The sequence below is a fragment of the Triticum aestivum genome, chromosome 6A, assembly GCF_018294505.1.
Source record: "Triticum aestivum cultivar Chinese Spring chromosome 6A, IWGSC CS RefSeq v2.1, whole genome shotgun sequence".
In the NCBI taxonomy this organism is placed as follows: domain Eukaryota; kingdom Viridiplantae; phylum Streptophyta; class Magnoliopsida; order Poales; family Poaceae; genus Triticum; species Triticum aestivum.
This window is the reverse complement of record NC_057809.1, coordinates 40,279,867-40,296,390: the sequence shown is the minus strand read 5'-3', so window position 1 is coordinate 40,296,390 and position 16,524 is coordinate 40,279,867.

The window sequence follows — 16,524 nt, the reverse complement described above, 5'->3', positions numbered from 1 at the left end:
AGCCTCTACGATATTTATGTTCATGGTGTATTATATCCTACTCATTCTTGCATTCGGTGTTGATTAATTTTAATGCATGTTCATGAATGTTGTCTCTCTCTAGCTGGTCGCTTCCCAGTCTTTTGCTAGCCTTCACATGTACTAAGCGGGAATACTGCTTGTGCATCCAATTCCATAAACCCCAAAGTTATTCCACATGAGTCCACGAGACCAACCTATATACGGTATCTACCTGCCATTCCAAGTAAATTTGTATGTGTCAAACTCTAAACCTTCAAATAAATATCATGTTTTGTATGCTCGAATAGCTCATGTATCAACTAGGGTTGTCCGTATCTTCCATGTTAGGCGGATTATTCTCAAGAGGAGTGGACTCCGCTCCTCACTCATGAGAAAATGGTTGGTCACCAGGATGCCCAGTCCCATGCTTTATGCAAGTCAAATCAAAATAACTGCAAACAAAACTCCCCCGGGACTCTTGTTAGTTGGAGGCACTCGTTGTTTCGAGCAAGCCATGGATTGATGCTTGTTGGTGGAGGGGGAGTATAAACTTTACCATTCTGTTTGGGAACCGCCTATAATGTGTGTAGCATGGAAGATATCGCCATCTCTTGGTTGTTATGTTGACAATGAAAGTATACCACTCAAAATATTATTCATATCTATTTCAAAACTGAGCTCTGGCACATCTACAAATCCTTGCTTCCCTCTACGAAGGGCCTATCTATTTACTTTTATGTTGAGTCATCATCCTCTAATTAAAAAGCACCAGTTGGAGAGCACCGCTGTCATTTGCATCCATTATTGTTAGTTTACATTGAGTATGACTTGATTGGATCTCTTTTACCATGAATTACAATGTCTAGTCAGTCCTTGATCTTTAAAAGTGCTCTGCATTTATGTTTTGCGGTCTCAGAAAGGGCTAGCGAGATACCATCTTGTTATATCATATCATGATTGTTTTGAGAAAGTGTTGTCATCCGAGATTTATTATTATTGCTCGCTAGTTGATTATGCCATTGATATGAGTAAATATGAGACCTAAATGTCATTGTGAATATGGTTAGTTCATAATCTTTGCTGAAAACTTGAATGTTGGCTTTACATATTTACAACAACAAGCGCAAACAGAGTTTCTAAAAGTTTTTCTTTATCACTTTCAATTTATCAATTGAATTGCTTGAGGACAAGCAAAGGCTTAAGCTTGGGGAGTTGATACGTCTCTGTCGTATCTACTTTTCTAAACACTTTTGCCCTTGTTTTGGACTCTAACTTGCATGATTTGAATGGAACTAACCCGGACTGACGCTGTTTTCAGCATAATTGCCATGGTGTTTTTTGTGTGCAGAAATAAAAGTTCTCGGAATGACCTGAAAATCAATAGAGCATTATTTTGGAATATAATAAATACTGGAAGGAAGATCCACGTCAGGGGGGCCTCCACCTGTCCACGATGGTGGGGGCGCGCCCTACCCCCTGGGCGCGCCCCCCTGCCTCGTGGGCCCCCTGACGCTCCACCAACCTCAACCCTGACTCCCTATATTCACTTTCGGGGAGAAATAAACCAAGGAGAAGGATTCATCGCATTTTATGATACGGAGCCGCCACCAAGCCCTAAACTCTCTCGGGAGGGCTGATCTGGAGTCCGTTCGGGGCTCCGGAGAGGGGAATCCGTCGCCATCGTCATCATCAACCTTCCTCCATCACCAATTTCATGATGCTCACCGCCGTGCATGAGTAATTCCATCGTAGGCTTGCTGGACGGTGATGGGTTGGATGAGATTTATCATGTAATCGAGTTAGTTTTGTTAGGGTTTGATACCTAGTATCCACTATGTTCTGAGATTGATGTTGCTATGACTTTGCTATGCTTAATGCTTGTCACTAGGGCCCGAGTGCCATGATTTCAGATCTGAACCTATTATGTTTTCATCAATATATGAGAGTTCTTGATCCTATCTTGCAAGTCTATAGTCACCTATTATGTGTTATGATCCGTTAAACCCCAAAGTGACAATAATCGAGATACTTACCGGTGATGACCGTAGTTTGAGGAGTTCATGTATTCACTATGTGTTAATGGTTTGTTCAGGTACCCTATTAAAAGGAGGCCTTAATATCCCTTAGTTTCCAATAGGACCCCGCTGCCACGGGAGGGTAGGATAAAAGATGTCATGCAAGTTCTTTTCCGTAAGCACGTATGACTATATCGGAATACATGCCTACATTACATTGATGAACTGGAGCTAGTTCTGTGTCACCCTAGGTTATGACTGTTACATGATGAACTGCATCCAGCATAATTCTCCATCACCGATCCATTGCCTACGAGCTTTCTATATATTGTTCTTCGCTTATTTAATTTTCCGTTGCTATTGTTATGATCACTACAAAATACCAAAAATATTACTTTTGCTATTGTTACCTTTTACCACCGTTACCACTATTATCATATTACTTTGCTGCTAAACACTTTATTGTAGATATTAAGTTTCCAGGTGTGGTTGAATTGACAACTCATCTGCTAATACTTGAGAATATTCTTTGGCTCCCCTTGTGTCGAATCAATAAATTTGGGTTGAATACTCTACCCTCGAAAACTGTTGCGATCCCCTATACTTGTGGGTTATCAAACTACATGCGTGAACATGTGCCAAGTCAATCCACTCGAATCGTTCAAAGGAGGATACCACCCTATCGTACCACATCACGACCATTTTAATAGCATGTTGGCACGCAAGGTAAACCATTATAAACTCCTAGCAAATTAAGCATGGCATAAGCAAATATAATCTCTAATTGTCATCGCAAACATGTTTCATTCATAATAGGCTGAATCAGGAACGATGGACTAATCATATTCACAAAAACAAGAGAGGTCGAGTTCATGCCAGCTTTTCTCATCTCAATCAGTTCATCATATATCGTCGTTATTGCCTTTCACTTGCACAACCGAATAGTGTAGATAATAATAATAGTGCACGTGCATTGGACTAAGCTAGAATCTGCAAGCATTCAATTCAAGGGAGAAGACAATGTAATATGGGATCTTTGTTAGATCAACAATAATGCATATAAGAGCCACTCAACAATTTCATTATGGTCTTCTCCTCTCGACCCCCAAAGAAAAGAAATAAAACAAAACTATTTACATGGGAAAGCTCCCAACAAGCAAAAGAAGAACAAGAAATCTTTTGGGGTTTTCTTTTTAATTACTGCTACTACAGGCATGAAAAGTAAACTAGCTAAAAGCTACAACTAATTTTTTTGGTTTTTCTTAAGGTTTTTCAAACACACAAGAAGAATGCTTAAAAAATAAACTAGCATGGATAATACAATGAAAAAGTGTGATCACCGACAACTGGCATGAGTGTGTGAACATGAATGTAATGTCGGTGAGACACATGTACTCCCCCAAGCTTAGGCTTTTGGCCTAAGTTGCTCTACGCACATGGATGAAAACTGCCCTCTCCGGTGTACTGAGGAGGGTCTTTGGGGTGCCACTGGTTGGCGATCTCCTCCGGATCCCATTGATAAACACACTGACGGTGAGGATTAGATTGTGGCTCCAGCTCTAGAGCTGATGTCAGGCTCTGGTATGGCTGAACAGCCTCCGGCAAAAACAAGGTACGTGCCTGAAAATATGTTGAACAAAGAGGCAGCAAGCAAGGTAATAGTCTCAAAGTGTTTCTTATCAAATATCAGTCTATAGTTAAGCATCTTCTTCTTATGCTTAACAATAAAGTCATGTGCTACCATGCTCTTATAATCTAGCAAAATATGAGGCAGTAGCTTTTCCTCTTTCTCATAATGCCTAATAGGTATGTTAAAGTGTGCAGCAAGGCGCGAGGCGAAGATGCCTCCCAAGACGGGACCCTTTGTGCGGTTCAGATTTAACCGTTTAGTAACAATAGCGCCTAAACTAAGAGTGGTGTCACGAAACAAAGCATGGCACAAAATGACAATATCAGGGGCACTGAGATTTCCATAGTTCCCGTGACCAATTAAGCATCTACTAGCAAATATTGCAAAGTAACGTAGAACAGGAAAATGTATGCTAGTGATTCTTGCATCGGAAACTTTCCTCGTTTCCCCTACAGCGATTGCATCAATAAATCCCTCCACATCATTACGATGTGGTTCCTCTATGCTGCCCTCAAAGGGTATCCTACAACCTGGCAAAAATCGTAAAGTGACATCTCCTTATGCTCATCATATAAATAAAATTCCACCGGAGGTGGTGATCTCCTAGCATGGAAATGAAAATTTTGCACAAAAATATTGGTGAGTAAGAGATACTGTTCGGCTGGTCGTGGAGGAAGTCGGTGAAGCCTTCATTCTCAGCCAATTGATAAAAATATTCATAAATCTCGGCTTCTCTCAAGAGCTCATCACAAGGCCATTCACACGGCCGAACCTCCGCAGTACGAGGGAGATTATACTTGGGCTTCTTATTTTCTTCACTTTGCTTATCCTTAGAGCTTCGGCTCGATGAGCCCCTAAAAAATCTCTTCATCTTTTTCTGAATTTTTTTGAATTTTTAGTAACTTAAAATAAAAGTGAACCAAACTCAACAAGATTGATAGCAACTACTCCTACAAGTGTCTAGAGGCTATATCATGCATTAAAACTACTTTTGACCACATAAATTTGACATCCAAGCTAAAGAACAGGGTCACCTAAGTAGCAAACATTTGCAATAAATAAAGCACTAGAACAAACACTAATTGGACCATTGGAGGAGTCACATACCAAAGAACAATCCCCCAAAGCAGTTTTGTGAATGGAGCTTTGAGCAAGGAGATCGAAAATGGCAGCAAGATGAGCAAGAACTCGGGTTTGAGCTGGCTAGTGATTTTTTCTGGAGCAAGACGAAGTGTGTGGGTGCAAGGATAAGTGGAGGAGGCCCACGTGGGGTCCACGAGGCAGGGGGTGTGCCCTCCACCCTCGTGGGAACATGGTGGGCCCCCCTGATGTGTTCTCAGTGCCAATAATTCTTAAATATTCTGGAAAAAAATCATATTTCATTTTTAGGGCATTTGGAGAACTTTATTTTTTGGGGTATTTTTTATTGCAAGGATAATTCAGAAAACAGATAGAAAATAATATTTTTGCTTTATTTAATATAAATAACAGAAAATAAAAAAAAGGATACAGAGAGTTGTGTTTTCTAACTTCATCCATCTCATGCTCATCAAAAGGAATCCACTAACAAGGTTGATCAAGTCTTGTTAACAAACTCTTTTCAAATAACATGAAACCAAAGAATTTTTGAATAACACTAGGTTACCTCAACGGGGATATGCATGTCCCCAACAACAATAATATCATGTTTCTTCTTGGCAGTAGGAAGAGGAAATTCAAAACCTCCAATAGTGATTGTTGAAATTTTACCAATAGAATTGATACGGTGGACTTGAGGTTGTTTCCTCGGAAAGTGTAACGTATGCTCATTACCATTAACATGAAAAGTGACATTGCCTTTGTTGCAATCAATAACAGCCCCTGCAGTATTCAAAAAGGGTCTTCCAAGAATTATAGACATACTATCGTCCTCGGGAATATCAAGAATAACAAAGTCTGTTAAAATAGTAACGTTTGCAACCACAACAGGCACATCCTCACAAATACCGACAGGTATAGCAGTTGATTTATCATCCATTTGCAAAGACATTTCAGTGGGTGTCAACTTATTCAAATCAAGTCTATGATATAAAGAGAGAGGCATAACACTAACACCGGCTCCAAGATCACATAAAGCAGTTTTAACATAGTTTCTTTTAATAGAGCATGGTATAGTTGGTACTCCGGGATCTCCTAGTTTTTTTGGGATTCCACCCTTAAAAGTGTAATTAGCAAGCATGGTGGAAATTTCAGCCTCCGGTATCTTTCTTTTATTTGTAACAGTATCTTTCATGTATTTAGCATAAGGGTTCATTTTAAGTATATCAGTCAAGTGCATACGCAAAAAGATAGGTCTAATCATTTCAGCAAAGCGCTCAAAATCCTCACCATCCTTTTTCTTGGATGGTTTAGGAGGAAAAGGCATGGGTTTCTGAACCCATGGTTCTCTTTATTTACCATGCTTCCTAGCAACAAAGTCTCTCTTATCATAACGTTTATTCTTTGATTGTGGGTTATCAAGATCAACAGCAGGTTCAGTCTCTACATCATTGTCATTGCTAGGTTGAGCATCAACATGAACATCATCATTGACATTATCACTAGGTTCATGTTCATTACCAGATTGTGTTTCAGCATCAGAAATAGAAATATCATTGGGATTCTCAGGTGTGTCAACAACAGGTTCACTAGAGGCATGCAAAGTCTTATCATTTTTCTTTTTCTTCTTCTTAGAAGAACTAGGTGCATCAACATTAATTCTCTGAGAATATTGCTCAATTCTCTTAGGATGGCCCTCGGGATACAAAGGTTCCTGAGTCATTTTACCCCCTCTAGTCATAACTCTAACATCATTATCATTTTTCTTATTATTTAATTCATTGAGCAAATCATTCTAAGCTTTAAGTACTTGTTCTACTTGAGTGGTAACCATAGAAGCGTGTTTGCTAAAAAGTTTAAGTTCACCTTTAACTCTAGACATATAATCACTCAAGTGTTCAAGCATATGAGCATTATGTTTCAATTGTCTACCAACATAAGCATTGAAGTTTTCTTGTTTAACAATAAAATTATCAAACTCATCCAAGCATTGGCTAGCAGACCATGTTTAACAATAAAATTATCAAACGAGGCATATCACCTTAATCAAATCTATAGAGAGAATTTACCTTTACTACCTATGTCGGGTTATCAAGACCATGTATTTCTTCAATAGGTGGTAAATTCTTAACATCTTCCACTTTAATACCTTTTTCTTTCATACATTTCTTTGCCTCTTGCATATCTTCAGGACTGAGAAATAGAATACTCCTTTTCTTTGGAGTTGGCTTAGGAGTTAGTTCAGGAAGTGTCCAATCATTTTCATTACTCAACATATTATTCAATAGCAATTCAGCTTGATCAACAGTTCTTTTCCCTGAAAACACAACCAGCACAACTATCCAGGTAGTCTCTGGAAGCATCGGTTAGTCCATTATAAAAGATATCAAGCATTTCATTTTTCTTGAGAGGATGATCAGGCAAAGCATTAAGTAATCGGAGAAGCCTCCCCCGAGCTTATGGGAGACTCTCTTCTTCAATTTGGACAAAATTTTATATTTCCCTTAAGGCAGCTTGTTTCTTATGAGTGGGGAAATATTTAGCAGAGAAGTAATAAATCATATCCTGGGGACTACGCACACAACCTGGATCAAGAGAATTAAACCATGTTTTAGCGTCACCCTTTAATGAGAACAGAAATAACTTAACAATATAATAATAGCGAGTTTTCTCATCATTAGTGAATAGGGTGGCTATATCATTTAATTTAGTAAGATGTGCCACAATAGTTTCAGATTCATAGCCATAAAAAGGGCCAAATTCAACCAAAATAATTAACTCAGGATCGACAGAGAAATCATAAACCTTATCAGTAATAAAGATAGGTGAAGTAGCAAAAGCGGGGTCATATTTCATTCTAGCATTCAAAGACTTTTCTTTAAGCTTTGCTAATAATTTCTTAAGATCAGATCTATCATTGCAAGCTAAGAAGTCTCTAGCAGTTCCTTCATCCATAACATAACCCTCAGGCACAACAGGTAATTCATATCTAGGGGTAGAATCTTCATCATCACTTTCATCAATATTATCAGTTTCAATAATTTCATTCTCTCTAACCCTAGCAAGTTGTTCATCAAGAAATTCACCTAGTGGCACAGTAGTATCAAGCATAGAAGTAGTTTCATCATAAGCATCATGCCTAGCAGAAGTGGCATCATCAATAACATGCGACATATCAGAATGAATAGCAGGAGTAGGTGTCGCAAGTTTACTCAAAACAAAAGGTGAATCAAGTGGAGAGCTAGATGGCAGTTCCTTACCTCCCCTCATAGTTGAGGGAAAAATCTTGGTTCTTTGATCTTTCAAGTTCTTCATAATGATAAGCAGATATAAATCCCAGGTGACTCAAAGAATAGAGCTATGCTCCCCGGCAACAGCGCCAGAAAATAGTCTTGATAACCCACCAGTATAGGGGATCGCAACAGTTTTCAAGGGTAGAGTATTCAACCCAAATTTATTGATTCGACACAGGGGGAGCCAAAGAATATTCTTAAGTATTAGCAGCTGAGTTGTCAATTCAACCACACCTAGAAACTTAATATCTGCAGCAAAGTATTTATTAGCAAGGTAATATGATAGTAGTGGTAACAATGGTAAAAGTAATGGTAGCAGTTTGTGTTTTATAGTGATTGTAACAGTAGAAACGGAAAAGTAAATAAGCGAAGAACAATATGTTAAAAGCTCGTAGGCATTGGGTCGGTGATGGAGAATTATGTTGGATGCGATCAATCATGCAACAGTTATAACATAGGGTGACACAGAACTAGCTCCAGTTCAACAATGTAATGTAGGCATGTATTCCGAATATAGTCATACGTGCTTATGGAAAGGAATTTGCATGACATCTTTTATCCTACCCTCCCGTGGCAGCGGGGTCCTATTGGAAACTAAGGGATATTAAGGCCTCCTTTTAATAGAGTATCGGACCAAAGCATTAACACATAGTGAATACATGAACTCCTCAAAATACGGTCATCACCAGTAAGTATCCCGATTTTTGTCACTTCAGGGTTAACGGATCATAACACATAATAGGTGACTATAGACTTGCAAGATAGGATCAAGAACTCACATATATTCATGAAAACATAATAGGTTCAGATCTGAAATCATGGCACTCGGTCCCTAGTAACAAGCATTAAGCATAGCAAAGTCATAGCAACATCAATCTCAAAACATAGTGGATACTAGGGATCAAACCCTAACAAAACTAACTCGATTACATGATAAATCTCATCCAACCCATCACCGTCCAGCAAGCCTACGATGGAATTACTCACGCACGGTGGTGAGCATCATGAAATTGGTGATGGAGGAAGGTTGATGATGACGATGGCGACGGATTCCCCTCTCCGGAGCCCCGAACGGACTCCAGATCAGCCCTCCCGAGAGAGATTAGGGCTTGGCGGCGGCTCTGTATCATAAAACGCGATGAATCCTTCTCTTCGATTTTTTTCTCCTCGGACACGAATATATGGAGTTGGAGTTAAGGTCGATGGAGCACCAGGGGGCCCACGAGGTAGGGGCGCGCCCAGGGGGTAGGCGCACCCCCACCCTCGTGGACAGGGTGTGGGCCCCCTGGCCTTGATTCTTTTGCCAGTATTTTTTATATATTCCAAAAATAATCTCCGTTGATTTTTAGGTCATTCCAAGAACTTTTATTTCTGCATAAAAATAACACCATGGCAATTCTGCTGAAAACAGCGTCAGTCCGGGTTAGTTCCATTCAAATCATGCAAGTTAGAGTCCAAAACAAGGGCAAAAGTGTTTGGAAAAGTAGATACGACGGAGATGTATCAGTGGTGACCTTTGATGCCTAGCGCGATCACGGTGTGCTTTATTATCACCGGTAGCGAACTTTGATTCGCAGTGGATGTAATATGCCGTAATTTCTTTATTGTATAGTCTAGGTTTATTCTTTGGTCGGTATGCTGTAATTTAGGCCAGAAGGTTCAGTGGATCTCAGTGTTGTCGGTCTTCAGGCCGGCCCGTTACTCATATGGGCCAAAACGTGTGCCTATAATCATCTTGGGCCATTAGCAGGTCTAAACCTATAGTAGTTTCCCGCCTTTAACAGGCCAAGTAAAGTTCTAGCCAGCTGGGCCAGAGTATACCATGGGCTTTTAATAGGCTAAAACCTAGATTGGGCCAGCGTTGGGCGAAAAAATTCACGGGCCAATACAGGCCGAAACTGCCTAAGGCCCATGTTTGGCCCAAATAGGACGAGCAGTTAACAGGCCAAAATATATCTCGAGCCAGTTTGGCCCAATAAAATTATGGGCTTTAAGCAGGCCGGTATCCACGCGGGCCATAGGCCCAAAAGTGTCACGGGCCATTATCAGATGGGTTGTAAGCAGGCCTGATTCAACGCGGGCTGTAATTAGGCCCAACTGTTCCACGGGCCATTAATAGGCCGATAGGCCTGTTGGGCTAAAATTTATCCACTAAGACCACGGGCCGTTAAGAGGCCTAAAGTTACTTCGGACAAGAAATAGCCCAATTTCTGCATGGGCCATTAAAGGGCCTAAATTTAAATCGGGCCGACAACGTCCCAGATGAACCACGGGCCGCTAATAGGTCGAAACTATTATTGGGCCGAACTGGTTAACGGGCATTTAACAGGCTGAAATACAAACATGTCTTAGAATGGGCCCAAAAGAACAGTGGTCTGTTAACGATCCTGATCTGATATGGGCCGTAATTTGGCCCAAAACACGGCAGGTTGTGAACTGGCCTGATCTACTATGGGCCTCAATTTGGCCCAAAACATGGCAGGTTGTTAACGGGCCAGCCCACTAGTGTTTGAGAAAACATGGTGGGCCTTTAGCTGGGCCGGCCTTTTCACCGGAATAGGCCTCTGTTGGGCCGTGCCATGTGTCGATGTAGCATAGGCGCCTCCTATCCAGTGAATGGATGACATATGTCCCAACGGTGAGCCAACACGTGTTTCCTCCGGCCAATGAGAATTTACACGTGGAAAATCCTCATTGGTCCGGGCCGTTAGCGGGTTATCGGATCCAAAACCGGACTCGGTAGCTTAACGGTGACCCGTTACAGTGGATGCCACGTGTTGGTCACCCTTGACGAAAGCACTTCCATGACGCGTGATTTATCGTCATGGGAGTGGACACTTCTGTGATGATAATTTTGGTAATGTCATGGAACACTTCTACGACAGCACAGGTATGACTATCTTGATTCTGTCATAAAATTGTCATGGATGTACATGCATGACAGAAAACGTGACCTACTGTGACAAACACGTATCATTACGAAAGTGTCTTTTTTTGTAGTGTATCACTTATATTGATTGAATGTGATGTTTATCCTTTATGCATCTTATTTTGCTTAGTATGGCGGTAGCACTATAAGATGATCTCTCACTAAATTTCAAGGTATAAGTGTTCTCCCTGAGTATGCACCGTTGCTACAGTTCGTCGTGCCGAGACACCACGTGATGATCGGGTGTGATAAGCTCTACGTTCACATACAACGGGTGCAAGCCAGTTTTGCACAAGCAGAATACTCGGGTTAAACTTGACGAACCTAGCATATACAGATATGGCCTCGGAACATTAAGACCGAAAGGTTGAGCGTGAATCATATAGTAGGTATGATCAACATAGTGATGTTCACCATTGAAAACTACTCCATCTCACGTGATGATCGGACATGGTTTAGTTGATTTAGATGACTAGAGGGATGTCTATCTATGTGGGAGTTCTTAAGTAATATGATTAATTGAACTTAATTTATCATGAACTTACTACCTGATAGTATTTTGCATGTCTATGTTATTGTAGATAAATGGCCCGTGTTGTTGTTCCATTGAATTTTTAATGCGTTCCTAGAGAAATCTAAGTTGAAAGATGATGGTAGCAACTACACGGACTGGATCTGTAACTTGAGGATTATCCTCATTGCTGCACAGAAGAATTACGTCCTGGAAGCACCGCTAGGTGCAAAGCCCGCTGCAGGAGCAACACCAGATGTTATGAACGTCTGGCAGAGCAAAGACGATGACTACTTGATAGTTCAGTGTGCCATGCTTTACGGCTTAGAATCGGGACTTCAACGACGTTTTGAACGTCATGGAGCATATGAGAAGTTCCAGGAGTTGAAGTTAATATTTCAAGCAAATGCACAATTGAGAGATATGAAGTCTCCAATAAGTTCTATAGCTGCAAGATGGAGGAGAATAGTTCTGTCAGTGACCATATACTCAGAATGTCTGGGTATCACAACCACTTGACTCAACTGGGAGTTAATCTTCCTGATGATAGTGTCATTGACAGAGTTCTTCAATCACTGCCACCAAGCTACAAAAGCTTCGTGATGAACTATAATATGCAAGGGATGGATAAGACAATTCCCGAGCTCTTCGAGATGCCAAAAGCTGCGGAGGTAGAAATCAAGAAGGATCATCAAGTGTTGATGGTCAACAAGACCACTAGCTTCAAGAAGAAGGGCAAAGGGAACAATGGGAACTTCAAGAAGAACGGTAAGCAAGTTGCTACTCAAGTGAAGAAGCCCAAGTCTGGACCTAAGCTTGAGACTGAGTGCTTCTACTACAAAGGGACTAGTCACTGGAAGCGGGAACTGCCCCAAGTATTTGGCGGATAAGAAGGATGGCAAAGAGAAAGGTATATTTGATATACATGTTATTGATTGTACCTTACTAATGCTCACAGCAGCGCCTGGGTATTTGATACTGGTTCTGTTCCTAATATTTGCAACTCGAAACAGGGGCTATGGATTAATCAAAGATTGGCTAAGGACGAGGTGACGATGCGCGTGGGAAATGGTTCCAAAGTCGATGTGATCGCGGTCGGCACGCTACCTCTACATCTACCTTCGGGATTAGTATTAGACCTGAATAATTGTTATTTGGTGCCAGCGTTAAGCATGAACATTATATCTGGTTCTTGTTTGATGCGAGATGGTTATTCATTTAAATCAAAGAATATGGTTGTTCTTTTTATATGAGTAATATCTTTTATGGTCATGCACCCTTGATGAGTGGTCTATTTTTATTGAATCTCGGTAGTAGTGATACACATATTCATAGTATTGAAGCCAAAAGATATAAGTTTAATAATGATAGTGCAACTTATTTGTGGCACTGCCGTTTAGGTCATATTGGTGTAAAGCGCATGAAGAAACTCCATGCTGATGGGCTTTTGGAATCACTTGATTATGAATCACTTGATGCTTGCGAACCATGCCTCATGGGCAAGATGACTAAGACTCCGTTCTCCGGAACAATGGAATGAGCAACAGACTTATTGGAAATAATACATAATGATGTATGCGGTCCGATGAGTGTTGATGCTCGTGGCGGGTATTGTTATTTTCTAACCTTCACAGATGATTTGAGTCGATATGGGTATATCTACTTAATGAAACATAAGTCTGAAACATTTGAAAAGTTCAAAGAATTTCAGAGTGAAGTTGAAAATCATCGTAACAAGAAAATTAAGTTTCTACGATCTGATCGTGGAGGTGAATATTTGAGTTATGAGTTTGGTCTTCATTTGAAACAATGCAGAATAGTTCCGCAACTCACGCCACCTGGAACACCACAGCGTAATGGTGTGTCCGAACGTCTTAACCGCACTTTATTAGATATGGTGTGATCTATGATGTCTCTTACTGATTTACCGCTATCATTTTGGGGTTATGCTTTAGAGACAGCTGCATTCACGTTAAATAGGGCACCATCGAAATCCGTTGAGACGACACAATATGAATTGTGGTTTGGCAAGAAACCCAAGTTTTCATTTCTTAAAGTTTGCGGCTGCGATGCTTATGTGAAAAAGCTTCAACCTGATAAGCTCGAACCCAAATCGGAGAAATGTGTCTTCATAGGATACCCAAAAGAGACTGTGTTGGGTACACCTTCTATCACAGATCCGAAGGCAAGACATTCGTTGCTCAAAATGGATACTTTCTAGAGAAGGAGTTTCTCTCGAAAGAAGTGAGTGGGAGGAAAGTAGAACTTGATGAGGTATCTGTACCTTCTCCCTTATTGGAAAGTAGTTCATCACATAAATCAGTTCCGGTGATTCCTACACCAATTAGTGAGGAAGCTAATGATGATGATCATGAAACTTCTGATCAAGTTACTACCGAACCTAGTAGGTCAACTAGAGTAAGATCCGCACTAGAGTGGTACGGTAATCCTGTTCTGGAAGTCATGCTACTTGACCATGACAAACCTACGAACTATGAGGAAGCGATGATGAGCCCAGATTCCGCAAAATGGGTTGAGGCCATGAAATTTGATATGGGATCCATGTATGAGAACAAAGTGTGGACTTTGGTTGACTTGCCCGATGATCAGCAGGCCATAGAGAATAAATGGATCTTCAAGAAGAAGACTGACGCTAACGATAATGTTACTGTCTACAAAGCTCGACTTGTTGCGAAAGATTTTCGACAAGTTCAAGAAGTTGACTATGATGAGACCTTCTCACCCGTAGTGATGCTTAAGTCCGTCTGAATCATGTTAGCAATTGCCGCATTTTATGATTACGAAATTTGGCAAATGGATGTCAAAACTGCATCCTTAATGGATATCTTAAAGAAGAGTTGTATATGATGCAACCAGAAGGTTTTGTCGATCCAAAAGGTGCTAACAAAGTGTGTAAGCTCCAGCGGTCCATTTATGGACTGCTGTAAGCATCTCGGAGTTGGAATATACGCTTTGATAGGGTGATCAAAGCATATGGTTCTATACAGACTTTTGGAGAAGCCTGTATTTACAAGAAAGTGAGTGGGAGCTCTGTAGCATTTCTAATATTATATGTGGATGACATATTATTGATCGGAAATGATACTGAATTTCTGAATAGCATAAAAGGATACTTGAATAAGAATTTTTCAATGAAAGACCTCGGTGAAGCTGCTTATATATTGGGCATCAAGATCTATAGAGATAGATCAAGACGCTTAATTGGACTTCCACAAAGCACATACCTTGATAAAGTTTTGAAGAAGTTCAAAATGGATCAAGCAAAGAAAGGGTTCTTGCCTGTGTTACAAGGTGTGAAGTTGAGTCAGACTCAATGCCCGACCACTCCAGAAGATAGAGAGAAAATGAAAGTCATTCCCTATGCCTCAGTCATAGGTTCTATCATGTATGCAATCTTGTGTACCAGACCTGATGTGTGCCTTGCTATCAGTTTAGCAGGGAGGTACCAAAGTAATCTAGGAGTGGATCACTGGACAGCGGTCAAGAACATCCTGAAATACCTGAAAAGGACTAAGGATATGTTTCTCGTATATGGAGGTGATAAAGAGCTCGTCGTAAACGGTTACGTCGATGCAAGCTTTGACACTGATCCGGATGACTCTAAGTCACAAACCGGATACATATTTTTATCGAATGGTGGAGCTGTCAGTTGGTGCAGTTCTAAGCAGAGCGTCGTGGCGGGATCTACGTGTGAAGCGAAATACATAGTTGCTTCGGAAGCAGCAAATGAAGGAGTTCATATCCGATCTAGGTGTAATACCTAGTGCATCAGGTCCAATGAAAATCTTTTGTGACAATACTGGTGCAATTGCCTTGGCAAAGGAATCCAGATTTCACAAGAGAACCAAGCACATCAAGAGACACTTCGATTCCATCCGTGATCAAGTCAAGGAGGGAGACATAGAGATTTGCAAGATACATACGGATCTGAATGTTGCAGACCCGTTGACTAAGCCTCTCTCACGAGCAAAACATGATCAGCACCAAGACTCCATGGGTGTTAGAATGATTACTGTGTAATCTAGATTATTGACTCTAGTGCAAGTGGGAGACTGAAGGAAATATGCCCTAGATGCAATAATAAAGTTGTTATTTATATTTCCTTATATCATGATAAATGTTTATTATTCATGCTAGAATTGTATTAACGGGAAACTTAGTACATGTGTGAATACATAGACAAACAGAGTGTCCCTAGTATGCCTCTACTAGACTAGCTCGTTTATCAAAGATGGTTAAGTTTCCTAACCATAGACATGTGTTGTCATTTGATAAACAGGATCACATCATTAGAGAATAATGTGAAGGACAAGACCCACCCGTTAGCTTAGCACTATGATCGTTTAGTTTATTGCTATTGCTTTCTCCATGACTTATACATGTTCCTATGACTATGAGATTATGCAACTCCTGAATACCGGAGGAACACTTAGTGTGCTATCAAACGTCACAACATAACTGGGTGATTATAAAGATGCTCTATAGGTGTCTCCGATGGTGTTTGTTGAGTTGGCATAGATCGAGATTAGGATTTGTCACTCCGATTGTCGGAGAGGTACCTCTGGGCCCTTTCGGTAATGCACATCACTATAAGCCTTGCAAGCAATGTGACTAATGAGTTAGTTACGGAATGATGCATTACGAAACGAGTAAAGAGATTTGCCGGTAACGAGATTGAACTAGGTATGATGATACCGACGATCGAATCTCGGGCAAGTAACATACCGATGGCAGAGGGAACAACGTATGTTGTTGTGTGGTTTGACCGATAAAGATCTTCGTAGAATATGTAGGAACCAATATGAGCATCCAGGTTCCGCTATTGGTTATTGACCGGAGAAGTGTCTCGGTTATGCCTACATAGTTCTCGAACCCGTAGGGTCCGCACGCTTAACGTTCGATGACGATTGGTATTATAAATTTATGTGATTTGATGTACCGAAGGTTGTTCGGAGTCCCGGATGAGATCACGGACATGACGAGGAGTCTCAATGGTCGAGACATAAAAATTGATATATTGGACCATGTTATTCGGACACCTGAAGTGT